The sequence below is a fragment of the Podarcis raffonei genome, chromosome 4 (genome assembly GCF_027172205.1).
Source record: "Podarcis raffonei isolate rPodRaf1 chromosome 4, rPodRaf1.pri, whole genome shotgun sequence".
Lineage (NCBI taxonomy): Eukaryota > Metazoa > Chordata > Lepidosauria > Squamata > Lacertidae > Podarcis > Podarcis raffonei.
The window spans coordinates 67,328,757-67,346,244 of NC_070605.1; the positions used below are offsets into that span (position 1 = coordinate 67,328,757).

At 40.1% G+C, this 17,488-nt stretch overlaps 1 long non-coding RNA gene across 1 annotated transcript in view; it reads left to right on the forward strand.

Moving 5' to 3' along the window:
* The first annotated feature begins 558 nt into the window (after positions 1-558).
* The window catches only part of LOC128413184 (uncharacterized), a 41,253-nt gene continuing 24,323 nt past the window's right edge, over positions 559-17,488 (forward strand). The window contains exon 1 of the long non-coding RNA XR_008330268.1: positions 559-705. This is a non-coding gene — a long non-coding RNA (uncharacterized LOC128413184). The remainder of the gene's footprint in view (positions 706-17,488) is intronic.

A 17,488-nucleotide genomic window follows, 5' to 3' on the forward strand; every position in this document is an offset into this window, starting at 1 on the left:
TTCTTAGGTCAGAGAACCTACATATTTGTTTCTTATGGTTTTCCTAATCCCAAGATCTGAAAACTAAGGCTGAGCCAAAAACATCTTACAGTACAATCATTTCATGCTTGATTCTATGGGCCCTTCCAGACTGGGTTTCCTTTTTGTGTGGGTGCATTCTGTGCCACATTGTTGATACCATAACAGTGCCTTGGTGGTGGGTTTGTATTAGACTGTCCACACACCATTCCACTTTACTAGTTGATCCGCAATGCTTCCTCAGTGTCTGGAGGGACACACTTGGGCTATAGTGCAACAAAACTGGAACACCCTGTCTGCTGCAGAACACACGGTAGGTGTCACAGTTTGAAAGCTTGGAGCAGCCTGGAGTTACTCAGTCCCATGACCCATTCTGCCTCATTCAGCATTGCAAATCTGTACTGCAGAAAAGTCTTCAATATTAGTTATATTAAGATAAATGTTACAAAATAACAAGGTGACACGTTACAGGCAAGCAATGGGCTTCAGTCCTTTAAGTGGTTAAATAAACTTCCCTCTTTCTGGTGCCTCTAGCACACAAATTGGCTTCGCAAGTCTCATCTTTCCATTGTGAGAGCTCTGTAGCCCCTCTTTCTAGTGCTGAATCATCAGGTAACTTATCTCACTGAAATGGAAAAACACGAACCCCCTCTGACGCTTTTGCCAGAGTGGAACCTCTTGCCTAAGGTAAACTTCCCTTTACAGCATTTTAAATGCTATGCATTCAAAATCAGCATTTGATGTGCATTAAACGTAACTTTAACAACTTATCAACATGCATCTTGTGAACTGCCCTGAGACCTGTGAGTATAAGGTGGTATACAAATTTAAGAAATATAGTAATTATAATAACCATCCCAATACCACCATGAGCAGAAATCACCCTGAATACATGATGTTGAAAAATTCCTCCAAGCCTGGTCTCTTCCTTAGCAGCCTGGCCTATGCATTCCTAATTCATTTCCAGGGCAGCTTTTCCATGATCAAAGGCAAAGCAGGGAAATGCACAGCTTGGAGAAAGAGCCCAGGGAGGCCTGGTCTCTCAGACAGCAGGACAGGAGGCAGAAGCAGATGAACGTGATATGCCAGAGATGCAGCGAACAGGGATTTAAAGATGTTGCTGGGAAAGCTGTGGGGAGAGCACAGGATGCTGCCAGCTGGCACTGACTGATGCAGACTGAGAGCAACTTCTCTAAAGCAGGACTAGGAGAGAGCTGAAACTCTTACTATGCATGAAAACCTCACATGGTTGCTGGAAAGTAGGATCACATAGTATCTATTGAGCCCCATGTAAAAACTTTGTTGGGATATTAAATCTGAACATCAGAAGATATCCTAATAACTTCAGGCTAAAGTATTTACCCAGGCTCAAAGGAACTCCACTGGTCCTATCACCTCCTGGCAAATAGAAGGGGAAGAAATGGAGGCAGTGAGAGACTTTTTTGGGCTCCATGATCACTGCAGATGGTGACAGCAGTCACGAAATTAAAAGATGCCTGCTCCTTGGGAGAAAGGCGATGGCAAACCTAGACAGCATCTTAAAAAGCAGAGACATCACCTTGTCAACAAAGGTCTGTATAGTTAAAACCATGGTTTTCCCAGTAGTGATGCATGGAAGTGAGAGCTGGACCATCAAGAAGGCTGATCGCCGAAGAATTGATGCTTTTGAATTATGGTGCTGGAGGAGACTCTTGAGAGTCCCATGGACTGCAAGAAGATCAAATGTATCCATTCTTAAGGAAATCAGCCCTGAGTGCTCACTGGAAGGACAGATTGTGAAGTTGAGGCTCCAATACTTTGGCCACCTCATTAAAAGAAAAGACTCCCTGGAAAAGACCCTGATGTTGGGAAAGATGGAGGGCACAAGGAGAAGGGGACGACAGAGGACGAGATGGCTGGATAGTGTTTGCGAAGCTACAAACATGAGCCTGACCAAACTGCGGGAGGCAGTGGAAGACAGGAGTGCCTGGCGTGCTCTGGTCCATGGGGTCACGAAGAGTCGGACACGACTAAACGACTAAACAACAACAAAGAAACTCCCACCCTCTATGTGAACATAGGTTTCTCTTAATATACACATTTTTGGCAAGCAACTTCCTCTAATATAATCCTTTCCCCCATATATTATTTTCACTAATGCATGCATTATGTACACACTTTACCTAATGTATATACTTTGTACATTATTATTTTTTTGGTTGGTAAATGCACTGCAGAATTTGGAGAAATGTGAACTTTGAGAGATAGCAGCATTTTAGTTTGTGCTTTAATTTGCACTTCCAGAACCGGCATGCAAACAAAAGTAATTTATCCCCTATTTGTATCAGACATAATGTTGTGACGGCATTGACAAAAATCAGATAACTAGCCACTGCCACTGTAGATTCAACAGCAGTGTAAGCAGATGAGTCAGAGCCTGTGATGGCAAAGGAAAAAGAAAATAGCACAGGGAAGTACATCTCCAAAACAGTGTAGGAGGCAGTACATTCACCTAAAATGAGAGGGATAAGGCCAGCATACATTACTGTTCTGTCTTTTTTTGTATACTGCACTAAACTGCCTCTAGGCTAGACTACTGCAAGGTGTGTGTGTGTGGGGAGCTGCCTTTGAAGATTCATGTAAGCTTCCATTAGAACCAAATGCAGCAAGAAGATAACTCAGTGGGACAGTTCTACTGAATATATCTCACCAGTTCTTAAACGGCTTATTGAATGCTAGCTGGTTTCTGGATCCAAATCAAAGCATCCATATAGCCATAAATTATTGGGTACTTGGAAAGCTTGTGTAGCATGATGCATTTTTGGCTGACTTAGAAACTTGTCCATAAACTTGCTCTTGGTACAATGGGCAGCACTCAAGACTGCTGGCAGTCAATGTAATGTTGCATCTACTTCATTGCCTCCCAAGTTGGATCCAGATCCTATTCAAGGTACTGTTTGTGACCTTTACCAAGCTCAGAAAATGGAGGGTTCTTCTCAAGAACTGTTGTTCATCTTAACAACAAAAAGAGTTTTCTCTTTTCTCCTGGACAAGTATTATGCTTGAGCTCTTGACATGCTTGCAATTCATTGCAGGCAATCCGGCCTTCATAAAGTTAATAAATCAGCAGGGATGGAGTAATTCATTGATCCTAAGAGCCTGTCCTCTTATTTTATTTCTATGTGGCTACCCTCTGCTTCAAGATTGTGGCACCCAATGCATAAATTACTGGTGTAGAAGGGCAAATGTGTGTCCTTTACATGAATATTGTGTATAATGAGAGTGCCTTCTTCATTTACACGCCTCACACATAGGAGGAAACAACCAAAACCCAAAATGATTTAAAAACAAAAAAAGAGTTGTAAATCAGATGGTTAGAATACGAAAATCAATTGAAACTCAAATTTTAAACTGACACTTTACAGTGAAGTTTGTGCTGGTGTGGACAGAAATGAAATTTCTGTCCTCCTGGTGGGTTTTGCTCCATAAACCTAATTTAACCACCCTCCCAAATTGGGTTTTGCCAAACAAATTTTATTGAGCTGGTTAAAAAACTTAGCTGTTCTGTCAGGGTTTGTTGAAGCCCATTGGTCAAGGAAGAGTCCTAAGGGTCTGGGTGGCATCAGAATGGGGCAAACTGGAGGCAGCAGTGTCTCGAATAAAAATATGTGGGTTACAGGTAGCAGAAGTCCTAAAGCTGAGGCAAGGCAGGGAGCTAGCCAGATGCAAGAACTGCAGGTTGCTTCTAAGGGGAAAACTTATTCTGACAACTCCCTGAGCAGATCTGAACCCTAAGTAGTGAGGCAAGCGTCAAAAACTGCCTGAGTCTATTTCCCTTTAATGAGAGTTGGATCCTCTGGCCTAGGGTCTATTCACCCTGGCATTTTGTATTCTTTTGATATGCCTGCTAATCGGTCAAGGAATCTTCAGTGATTGGTGAGGCAGTTCTTTGGTTGTCTCAAGCTGATCTGCTTGGTTGGCTTGGGCTGATTCTGAGAGGTCTGGGTTGTTGATTCCTATTGGACAGGAGGATTTTTCTGTGCTGGACTTCATCATAGGCTCCATCCCAAATGGGGCTTCAGATCCCCAGAAGTTGGGTGAGCTCTGACCCTCATGTCTTTCAGGTCTGTATTAGCATTATTACCCAGGGATAATGTCCAGACTTGTGACATTCCTGTTCTGTATTGGTTGGGACATGACAGTAGGATATATTTCTGTTTGCTTTCTGTTTGCTGTTCATGCATAAATGTTGGGCTTTTGGCTTGATACTTTTGAGATAAGTTCTCCCATAATTGTGCTCTAAGGAGCAACCCTTTAGATAAAAATTATTATCCATCATAAAGCTTGGGTGGCATCAGGACCATCATCAGCTTAAGTAGTTCATATCTATTTCTAACACTGTTTAGATGTCTAGCTTCCTATAGGTGTAACCAGAGAAATATGAAAGACATATTTCATATGACCCTGTCCCACTTGTTAGTGATTCATAGATCATTGGCCCAATGCAGAGAGGTGTCTGTGCTTAAAGTTTATGATGCAAAAAATCTTACTAATAAATATAATTGAGAATGAATGAGAAACTATTCAGACCCATTCTGGTTATACGTGGGTTATGGGATGTGTGGAAACATTTACATTAATTACATTACAGCCAATTACATTATGGGGGTTTACCTTACAGCTAATGGTTCAGATTTAATTCACTATATCAAATCCATTAGGTGCATTGAATTCAAATGCACTGGAAAAATTATCATGATTTATAAGAACACATGAGTTGAAAATGGTTGATCTTTCTAATGTACTATTTCATTTACAAACAATTCCAGTCGGGGGAGGGAAACACAGGCCTCTGGACTGAATGTAGCCCTCTGGGTTTCACCAGGGGCATTTATTTATTTATTAAGAGCTATTTCACAAGGGAAATACCCCCAAACACCTCCTATCAAGGGGTAGTTTAACGAAGTATAGCATTACTTTAAAATGGACCAAAAAATCTACCTAATTAGGACTGGTTTGCATCTAATTTCTTGGGGGAAAGAGGTCCCATTTTTAACACATGTTAACTCTAAACAGCTCTGAAATGTGTATTAAAGGTATATTTGTCTCAATCCTATTTTTATATTCTGATTCTGTCAAGCATTTAAATTATTATTAAAACTGAATTTAAGGGATGCTGAGGAATGTGATACAAATTGTCTATTGGACCTTAATCTGATCTCTGGGAACTGAAAAGAGACAATGTAATTGGTGGTTATATTTGAAATGTGTGGTTAATGAAATGTTGAAGAACGTATTGGTCTTTTGTAATTGAAAAATCCTCAAATTAACTATTAAAAAAGCCAGAAAGTCACAAGGCTGCCTTTCACTTGTAGGGGGTCTCACAAGTAGGGCAGAGGTCTCAGTAATTCTCCTGCATGAGCTATATACCTAGGATGTGACCTGGCCTTTACATAGTACCATAAAAATATTATAGCTATTTGATTACAAAAAAGAGAGCGGTAATGAGAGACTTTGGAATATATAGCTTTAAACTTTGAGTATTTCAGTTCTCCAGGTTAGTGGATTAAATGTCAAGTACTTCAGGCATAATAGCATAATCAGGAATGAGCTGGAAGACGTCACCTATTAGTGCTCCATGTACATGGCGATTTATTATGATTACACCTTCATTGCACATATGGCTTGAGATGGGTGCTATAGGTGACTTTCTTCTTCTTCTTTTTAAAATATGATTAAAATTGCACATCACCACAGAATCTAATTTCCATATAATTAAACCCTTGCATGACTGGTTGGATTTTCGGAAGATTGGATTCCCTAGCATCCTTTAGAACTGGTCTCCTCTGAAAATCTTCCAAAATGGGGAAAACTGACACCTAGCTCTCCAGAAAGTCTTTGCTATTGAAAAAGAATTGAAATGTGGAGCATGCAATGCTTTCGCTGTGAACTTCTTTGTGAAATTCAAAACAAGAAAGTGATATATGGTGGCGGAATAACTGCTCCTTTTATCATCCAGACTGCACACCGTCTCATTCAGTTTTGGAATGAATTGGTTACGGTATGTGAAGGATGAGCTCCTCTACAGGAGACAGAGTGCTTGCATTACAAAAATGGACTAAAAGCAGAGCTAAGTTAAATTCAGTTTGCTAGAATGGAAACCTCAAGCTCGCTTTCATTGCCTGTGTTCAGCTGTTGAAAGTAAGAAGTACTATGAAAGTAGAGTTCTTTTAGTTATGTGTGGGGTGCCTTACCCTCACCATCTGGGAGGTTGGGTGGCAACCTGTCAGGGACCCATTAGCTGTGATTTCTGCATTGCAGGAGATTGGACAATATGAGTGTAGGGGTCTTTTCCACTTCTACAGTTCTATGATTCTTATAGCTTTGCACCCCGATTGACTGTTACCCTCACACGAACTGGCTACATAAGTGTTCCAGTCATGAGAAATAGGTAACATTTCTAGACACTCAAAATGACTGCGCCCTAGAACAGTTGGTCATGGAACCAAAGGAAGGATAGTGATTTTGGGGGTATTCTTGAATTGTGCCCAGGACCTAGGGTACGATGTAAATGTTGTCAAGCCAATTGGGAACAGTGATCACAGCGCTATTAAATTAAATATACATGCAAATGGCCAATTCTGAAGAAAATCCAACATGCTCACATTTGATTTCAAAAAAAGGACACTTCCCCCAAATGAGGAGATTGGTCAAAATGAAGTTGAAGGCAAAGCAAAGCAGGTCAACCCATTCAAAAATGCTTGGGAGTTGTTTCAACACATACACAGCCCAACAAGACAATGACAATAATCCACCAACAGCATACAAATCAATATGGCTAACCTGATCCAAAACACCCACCCACCCCACTCACACACGAAAACAAAGATCACCACAGCCAATCACAAACAAACAATCACACCCTAGGCCAACCCCAAACTCTCTCACCACCAAAGGAACACAAGTGAACAACACAAACAACGCTGACACCAAACTCTACATACACTAAGCATAATAGAAACACCACCACCTGACCCCACCCCCATCTATCTTCCCTCCCTCCACCCCCTTTCTTTTCCCTTTTTTTTTCTTCTCCCCCTAATGCCTCAACAAATGAAACGGATTTGTAAAAACGTTACATGGGGAAAAAAAATACGAGGCATTACACTTCTGTAAAACAAGAAAATCCTAAAAAAAATATTAAAAAAAAACAAAAAAGGGAAAAAAACAGAATATTAGAGGCTCAATTGGATCAGGAAAGGTTATATTAGAGGCAAGAATACTTGCTTCAGAAAATTGAAGTCTTGTCCAAAGAAGAGAATGAAAAGGAATGCCAAATTTGGCAAAAGAAGTGCAAGCAGACAGTGAAGGATGCTAAAAAAGAGAGAAAGTATAAAATCTGAGTTTCTTAAAAATGGGAAAGCTCTGTCAAGTAGTAGAGAAGGGAGAGGGAAGCTGTAGTTTGCAAAATGTTGGATACAGCTCCCATCATTCATGCCCGCTGGCCATACTGGCTGGGGCTGATGGGAGCTGGACTCCAACAGCATCTGGCGAACTTGAGGTCCCCCCCCACTATGTTCTACCACCTTACAGAGCTTTTGAGAGATGTTCCAGCAATTTTCTAAGGGGAGGTGGGAGTCAATTTAATTTCTCTATAGAAGATGAAGCAGAAGTTTCCACCTGTTTATGAACATTTGCAGTGTTTCCTTTTATTTTATTAGTAGAAGAGTTTGATGGGATATTTTATAAACCTAAGCACACACTGTATCCAATATAGCTATAAATATATTGATAGCCACAATACAGGCATTTGATGAGACTTGGTTTCTGCCCAGCCAGCCAGATGGATAAATAATGATTCTCAGATACACATAAAACCTGATTTTCTTATTATACAATCCAGGTTTATTCCAGCAAGACTTTGTCTTCATTACATACTGTAAAATGATGCCTTCAGGCTTTTTACTGGCCTGCTGAGATTGCTCAGATTTATTAGAGCAAAGTGAAAACATACATTAGAAATATGGAGTACAATGGCTTTTCCCCAAAGTTGTCAAGCAAGCATCTATCAGGGGAAATGATCCTTGGCCTCTGAGGGAAAAAATGTGTTGATTTCTACAGCTAAGCATTAATTCTTTATAGTAAGAGTGTGGTAAGGAATGATGATCTCTTAGAGAGGAAAAAAATATATGAGATATAGATGTTACTTTTTAAAAAAGCCTTATAATTACTATTTGTCATTCACAAAGTCTGTATTTTGGGAGACAATTGCCAATTTATTAAAATAGAACTTCTGGGACTCAAATCTGCTTGGATAACGTACTCTTTCACCTGGTTTAGTTTGAAATATCTGTAGGCAGCCTGTAGTTGCTCAACAAAGAGGGAAAGGCACTATGCACAAATATCAGAGCCAGTGTGGTGTAGTGGTTAAGAGCGGTAGTCTCGTAATCTGGGGAACCAGGTTCGCGTCTCCGCTCCTCCACATGCAGCTGCTGGGTGACCTTGGACCAGTCACACTTCTTTGAAGTCTCTCAGCCCCACTCACCTCACAGAGTGTTTGTTGTGGGGGAGAAAGGGAAAGGAGAATGTTAGCTGCTTTGAGACTCTTTAAAGGGAGTGAAAGGCGGGATATCAAATCCAAACTCTTCTTCTTCTTCTTCCTCTCATTATTATTAAGTCATATATTCAAGCAAGGGTGCCAACTTGAATAAAATATTGGGGGACCCAGGTAAGCCCCACCCCAATAATTGATCACAAGACACAGTGCACACTCAACATCTGAATGGCAATGCCCATCAACTTTGGGGACACACAAACACACACCCTCAAATATTTTATTGAGTAGGTTAAGAGTTGGCTCCTATGAGTACAGCCTTCTTCATCTTCTTCTTCAGTCATCATCATCATTATCATCATCATCATCATCATCATCATCATCGTATTTTTATTGTACCCCACCTTTCCTCATACAGAACAGCATTCATAAAACACAGCACTGAAACAATATTAAAGCCACAAAGAGCAGATGATTATCATCAGTATTCAGGATGCTGGAACAGACAGCATTCTAATGAGATCATTTATAGTTTATTGGTTGTGGCATTGGTGCTTGAGCTGAAAAAAAAACAGACATAGTAACAATGATAATGGATAAAGCCATCTGTGATACAACAAAATAAAGATCTTCAATAGTGATAAGAAAAGAACGGACGCCTTATTGACCACTACTGTGTTTATTTGTACCCCTTGTACAATGTGGAAAATGTTAAGAAAATCTTACAGGAGCAATTAAGGGTTAAGCATCTAAAATGGAAAGAGAAGCGAGCAATACTTTCTAGAAAAGCAGTAGCAGTAGTAGTAATATTTATACCCCACTGTGATCTTTGCCCTCCTAGGTGTGTGACATCATATTGGGTTCATAAGGAAAGGGTTAACTAATTGTAAAATGCCTAACCAATAGGAACCCAAGGGGAGGAGTTAGTGTTAGAGTTGGAGTTGTTAAGAAGTCAGTCTGGAGTTAGAGAAGGGAGAGGGAGGATAAGTCTGTGGGTTGGGCTAGTTTGATGTGAGAGAGTGAGAGAATATGTTAAGAGGAGTCAGTTAAACAGTTGGGTTAATCAGTTAGAAGGTATTAGGAAGGTATAGGCTGGTAAAGAAACTAAGGTTAAGAAACTGACAAGAAAAATTATCTGAAACCATAAACTTGTTAATGGTTATAAAATAAACTTGTTTATTTGGTTTAATGTTAACAACTGTCTGGACTCAGTGTGTACCTGAGAGAAACGGGCTGGTGGCAGTGGGGAAGCGATCACAGTGGTGGCACAGGGATCAATAGACCATCAAACGTCCGGGGACCCTGTGTGATCGCCACACCCACCCATCTGGCTGGGTTTCCCTAGCCACTCTAGGGAGCTTCCAACTACAAATTTCTAACATTGCACTGATGTTATGGTTTTGCAATGACATTGTCACAGTCTGCTTCGCCTTGTTACCTTCTTCATAGCCATCCCATTAAGTTCACAAATCTTCAATTATGTTTCAATTATGCTACATACCACTTTAGGAACTTTGGGATGGTATAGTTCTGCCTTCCCCAACCTGGTGCCTCCAGATCTTTGGACTACAACTCCTGACACCTCTGAACTTTGGCTATGCTGGCTGGGGCTGATGGGAAGTGTAGTCCAAAACAACTGGAGGGCATTCAGTTGGGGAAGGCTGGTGTAGCGCATGAGAAGCATTCTCTAACCTATATGCAATTCATCCTAAGCTTTGATGCAGTGCAAATGTTGGAGTTCCCATCCTTCTATTTAATTTGGCATGGCTTTCTCTAGACAGGATAAAAATAAAGAATTGATGTTTAATGGACTTTCTCTGGAAAGAGTGAGTGTTTTGCTTTTGCAATGTCTAACACATATTATAAATCAAAAGGATTTATGTAGACATATCATAGACTAGACCCTTTATTACTGGAACTATCAACACATTTCTCTTCTCAACTCACATAAAAAACAATTGCAGGTGTAGGAGTGCAAATGAAATGTTGAATAATGTTCACTGAATGTGGACCCCTCTTGCTTCTGTGTCAACTTTCTCAATGAAATAGGCAGGACTTGTAGTTGAAGTGAATCATCCAATTTGGAATTGTTTGGCAACTGACAGAAGTGGTTTGTAGTTTTGTTTGTGATGTTTACTGCTACTAGCTTAGCTACTGAACTATGCTCTTTTGCTAGCAATTGGTATTTATCTTCCTGCATAAACAGGCTCCTGAATAGCAGAGGAGAAATAGAGGTCTCAAAAACCATTCAAAGCAGAAGGAACAGTGCATGATCCATATGCTTCTGCTCATGTAATGAAATCATTTAACTTTCAATCAACTGTTCACATTAAGCCCTCTACTTCACATGCCCTACTGTTTGTTTGCTTTTTGAAAAAGAAATAAAAACCCTAAAACTGTTATTTCAAAAGAGGATAATGTAACTGTGGATATTACTCAGTTATATATAATGCCATTCCAGATATGCATTAGGTGTCAGACTCATATTAGATCAGGCAGCGGGTTGTTTGTAGGAGGATAAACAGAATTTGAAGTTGCTTAGATAAGCATGATCTGAAAAATGTCGAGAGGCCTTTTGGTGCAAGGACCCTTCCTTGATTTGTGTGAATGGTCACCTCTTTTTGGCTGAAGCATGGTGCTACACAAGCTGATTCTCTGACTGACCATCTCAAAAGGTCACTCTGGATATTATGTGGAATTCTAGACAAAGAGCTGAAGGAAACCATATAGGTAATAGAGGAATTAACTCTTCGCAAAGCTGCAGAGATGACAAGGCATGTTGATCAAGAGCGATAAAAGGGAGCAAAGAGAACCTGGGAGTGAGATGGAGGAGATAACTTCATCTTCACAAAATACTGGAAGTGTCATGTCCTTGAGCTCAGTTGGAGAAGGAGGAGCAGCAGCCAATCAGTTCCAGGGCTGCTGCACCACCAACTGGAGAATCAAACCAAGCTTCTGGTGCTGATGTTTCAGAGCTAACACAGCTGAAGCCTGGTAGTATGAGCCTATGGAGCCTGGTGGTCTCAAACTTATAGAACTTGAGCTGGAACCCTCATAGATGTCCCCCAAGCCTACCTTATTAGATGACCAAGTGCTTCCTATGCTACCATGCCTGCCTTATGGCACAGAAAGGTGAAGAAGGGCTTTTCTGAAGACCAAGGGGCTAGACCTTTAAGAGCCACAGTCTTCAGTCCAAAGCAGCTTAGGGAAGGTGGAAGAGATTTAGAAGGCCTCAGTTCACTTCTAGCCTTTCTCAGATCAAGTAGCTCCCTCAGAGCTGTCCATGGTGCTGCAGCAGTTAACCAGCCTTGCCCCGATGGTTACCTGGTACAGACAGGTTCACCTCTCATGTCACTGTAAAAGCAGAATAAAAGCCCAGAAAAAGCCCAGCAGTCCAACCATTTTGGGGTAGAATAGACAGCTACTGAACTAATCTGCAGACCACACCAAATGAGAACAAAATAAAATACATCTAGCCTCCACATAAAAATAAAACTCCACATAGAAATATACATGAAACAAAATGTTGTATTTGTTTTTCCTAGAACAATTAGAGATTGTCAAAATGGATTTTTATCCTTAAAATTCAGCACCTCCATCACAGTTATCTAAAATGTCCATCCATTTAAAAAGTACTCTGCAGCAAAAGATCCATCCTTTCAGACAATGTGCAGAAGCTGTGGAAAAATTTGTAACTTTAGAGGGATTTGCCCATCCCACATTAACCAAAGAGACAGGGAAGAGGGCATAGGTGGTTGCAGAGGGAGAGATGAGAAACATTACTTGTGTGAGCTTCCTTTAATTAGCCTATCTTAGAATCCAAGCCTATTTAACAGTCTACCTTCTCATACTGTCTCGGTATGTGGTACATATTCTCTTCCTATCCCCAAGGTATTTTAAGGAATGTTTGTTGCAATAAGCGCTGATTTTTTGATTGGATGTAATGGAACCTGTAATGCCAGGATGGGAAACCTGTGGCCTTCCAGATGTTGTTGGACTCCAACTCCCATGAGTCAGCAACATCTGGAGGCCCACAAGTTCCTCACCCCTGCTGCAATGAATGTAAATGAGATTGCTGTCTGATTCAGATGGCAATGCCTGTGTATGTATATCATTTGTAAAGCAAAATTCTAGAGGGGACAAATATTTCCTTGTCACTCCTAAACGACAGGAATGAGTTAATGTTTGAAAGCACAGGCTACCACCACTGAATCAAGCTATGTTTTAGTATGAACATCCTGTTCTTCCATCTGTATTGCTTTGTTAATTGCTGGTGCTGATGAAAGCAAGCAGCCCTTTGTGTATATTTGCTAAGCTGGAGACCTATTGAGACAGGCTGATAGCCTCAGTAACCTTGGACAAATTAACTTTTTAAAGATTATTGAGTTGCAGTGCTTTTAAGTTGAAAGCAGAGTGTTTCCTAATTGAAAAGCATTAGTTTTTCTGTTTAATCGCAGCAGCAAGGGATCTTCTATAGCTTTTAACTTGAAGATGATCCAGTTTTCACTTTCAAGTGGTGTCAATTGGACACCTATAAAGAAAGTTAGAAAGCAAAACATGGAGACAATTTTCTTAAGTTTATTAGGCAGATATTGGGCTTCTGCTGTTGTTAAGACCACTTACTCATTGTTGCTAAGTAATCAGAAGGAATGTGAGGCATATCCAGTACATTACTTGGTGAAGAGATGTGCTGTCTTCTGGCATGGGCAACTTGCAGTGAAAGTATAGGAACAAATTAAATGATGTCTTGTAACTTTAGCTGCTGTGAGCTGAACACAAATTAAAGAGAGTAAGCCTTTACAGTTATGGGTGTATTACTGGTGTGCAGCTCCTGATTTTGGTACTTTTGGAACCTTTACTTCTGCACAGTAAATCAACATTAGAATGTTGCAACGTTTCCTCTATTTATTTCCTGAAAGATGGATTTAATATGAACTAAAAAGCTCATCTGGATGAACTTGAACTGAATGAGTTTGTTTTGTAAAAGGACAAACTGGAACAGGAACTAGTTCTTTTTTCAAAATGATGAACTTGAACTTGTTCCTTTTTAAAATGAACTTTCCAAGTACAGTCGTACCTCAGAAGTCGAACAGAATCAGTTCCAGAAGTCTGTTTGACTTCCAAAACATTCAGAAACCAAGGCGCAGTTTCCAATTGCCTGCAGGAAGCCATTCGGAAGCTGCAGAAGTCAGGTTGGCCATTTGCGGCGTTCGGGAACTGAAACGTTCGACTTGCAAGGCGTTCAGGACCCAAGGCGGTACGACTGTACTGCCTTTTGACTTCTTCAATGAAAGATGCTGTTCCTAATGAATGAAAGGAAGGTGGAGGCCTAGAGCAGGTTCTCTGAAGAGAAGTAACTTTTTTCTTAATCTGTTGAGAATGGGAACTGGCACCTCCCAGAACTTTACAAGCATAGTTGGAACTTGGTCTCTGTACTGAGGAACTATGTGTGCTTTTCAAAAGATAAAACAGAACAAACATTCCTCATTTTAGAAAGGGGGAGAAAGTACATAAGAGCAGTGTAACGTGACATTTGTTGCAACGCACAAGCAGCTTGGCAGACACTGGGATCCTATGCTAACAGGACACAAGCTATTTTCTAACTCAAGAGTATATCACACTGCAATTGCTTTGTGCTCAGACAGGAATGTATGCATGATAGTTTTTTTTTCTGGTAATGGAATCCATTTCTCCTATAAAACCTATTTTCATCTGCAAACTCACATTTCCATTTTAATAGAAAGCTCAGTAAGAATCCTTTATTTCTCTGAGAAACAGGTTAACAATGGGGCATATTGATCTAAATTATGTACCCTGTAATTAAATGACCATTGAATGTGCGGCATCAATTTAAATAACTATTTTGCTTGCAATTAGAAAACTGCCATGTGGGGAGGAGTGCAATATTAAAATGTTTGACCCTGACCGTGTAAACATAGCCACATATAATTTTGGTGCCATCAAGTCCTACATAAAACTAAGTTTATGGAACTATATTTGCATAGGTTCAAGGCATTCACTTTGATGTAAATGCATGACAGCGGCAGAATTGTGAAAGCCATTAAACCAAATCCTCTAATACCAAACAATTTCTCAAAATGAATCCCAACTGCAGAAAAGCATTCCTACTGTTCCTCCCTATGTATTACTAGACTAAGAATGCACTTAAAGAATAATATGATTGCTTGTATTAAAGCCATCCCTTAAGCCATGCTTGGTATCTTCTTGGTCTGGTTTTGTTTTTTTGTTTTTTGCAGTCCACAGTCATGGAGAGGAACCAGCGAGTCAGAATAATTTACTGACAGAGATGCTCCATTCTGCCGATTCAAATGGCAGGCTGGAATGCCTACTCAGGTGCATTGGTCTGTTGCTTGAAATGTCAGAATTTTTCTCAGAAAAAAATATGTCTTCTGAGAAAGCTTGGCCCACCTCTAACCTAGGTATAATTGAGAGAAAGTCTTTTGGAAGCAAATTCAACTCATCAAAATCACAGGATGGCAACATAAACCTGACTTGGGGCAACTATTGGGACTTTCCATTTTCCTCGAAAACTAAGGAAATGCTAGCCTGAACAAATGGTTAGGTAAAAGGTTTTTACCTGCAAGCCTTCTCTAACTAGTTTTCAGGAATAGATACAAAAACAATTCAACGCATAGTATGCACAATTAGCAGAACAATTAGGCAAATTAGGCTACCAAGATATGAGGGACTGGGGTAAGGCAACTCTACCCACTGCCAAATAGTGTGGTAAGAATTTTGCTGCCTCCAGGGCCTGAGAGAGCATAATGCAGACAGCATCTGTCCAAAGAAATTGGGGACAAATAAAAAAATAAATGAATAGATTAATTAAAAGTATACCTCCAAATATGTGCTTAAATATTGCATAGCTTGATTGGAACCATTGTGAGAGATCTTTGGTAATCACATCACACTAACTTTTGCCCTGGTGACTGCTTAATTTATTTAGCAAAAGAAATCAGAAAGGATAAATTAAGGCCCTAATTGGCAATAAACAAACATACCAATCTATTATTCAGGAACCTACATGACTGGGCAGGGGAAGCCCACAGGTACATCAACCAGCCTGAAATAGTAGGAAAGGGAGGGAATAAATATTTAACTGCATTTAAAAAATCCAGACTTTGTAATTGTGCCAGATTTATTCAGATTTCTCTTAACTACCAGTCAGTATGGTACACTTTGTTCATAATTAGGCCTTCTAGAAACCTGGCCATGCTGACCATGCGCCCTACTTTAAAAGTACCCTCCTCTATTTGAAATGATCTTCTATTTGAATGCCCCAGTATAAAGACAAAGAGCCATAAGAGCCCAAAGAGAAAGTATTAGAAAGTTGTAGAAAGTATTCTATTCATATTTGTCAGGGTTTTGAAGTTTCCCATCAATACTTAGCATCTGTACAGCAGACTAAACAGGCACACAGATCACCAATCTACAGTTTGTTTTAATTGTAGTAATCATTTCTAAATTTGCATCTATACATATAAATTAGTGTATGCAATTTTTATGCAATTTTTAATCCAATTTTTATGCAAATTCATGATATATTTTGTCCTCTTTTTTATGATGTGTAAGCAGTCAGTCTAAACCTGCAATAATGGGAGCACATAAGAGGCTTTAGACTCTCTATACTACCTGCCAGCTTAACACATGTCCTTCAGGAAAAATGTCCAGACAGCTATCCTTAGCATACTCTGAAGAACACATGAGCATGGTTAGTCCATCTCTCTTAGCATCAGTGATTCTCAAATTTGTCCCTGGAGCTAGAGAGACCTTAGCTTCAGGATGAGAACAGAAATCGTGCTCCAGCGGCGCAGCAGCAGCAGCAGGAGGCCCCATTAGCTAAAGTGGTGCTTCAGGTTAAGAACAGTTTCAGGTTAAGAACAGATCTCTGGAACGAATTAAATACTTAACCTGCGGTACCACTGTAAAACCACAAAAAATGCATAGCATAGTAAAAAACAAAAACAATAACCACCAACAGTTTAAAAGGCCATAGGTTGGCTAATTAAAGAAAGACCTGGGAGAAGAGGGATGTTTTTGCCTGGCACCCAAAGATATGTAATGAAGGCATCAGGAGAATCTTTCTGGGGACAGCATTCCACAAACAGGGAGACATCACAGAAAAGGCCTGTTCTTGTGTTGCCACCCTCCAAACCTTTCATCATCATCATCATCATCATCATCATCATCATCATCATCACTACCATCGTTTTATTGTTTATACCCCACCCATCTTGTTGGGTTTCCCCAGCTACTTTGGGTGGCTTCCAGCAGAATAGTAAAAACATGATAAAACATCAAACGTTAAAAACTTTCCTAAACAGGGCTGCCTTCAGATAGTTGTTTATTTCATTGACATCTGAAGGAGGCGGCACACGAATAAGGGTCTCAGTTGATGAGAACAGGTTCCAGGTTGGTTCATATGGAGAAAGGTGGACCTTGAGGTACTGCGGAACTGAGCAACACCTATTTGTTCAGAGAAGTGGAGACAAGCGCTCAGGTGAAATCAAGTTAACAGCAAGTCTATTTATATTTTGAACTGGAGCTGTCCATGATACTGTAAAAAGGAAAATAGAACCCTCAAGGTTATCACAAAATGGGAGCTCAGAAGCTTCCCCTAAGCTCCAATCATGAGAAAGTTTTGCAGGAACACAACGCCCACAGACGTCATAAAACTATTATAATTGCCTCTGGAGCTGGTTTCCTTTTAAGATCAACCTCTCTGAGGAGTACAGTACAAAAGTGCTTGTCAACGTCAATCAGTGGTTTATTTTAAATTCATTTGTTTCAGGTAATGGTAGAAATTTTTCCACTTGAAATTTGAATTAACACCAAGGTGGCATAAAGGAGGTGGGAAAGAAAGGAAACCTCTTGTGCTTAAGTTTATTGTTATCACCTCTTGCAATTAATTGGAAG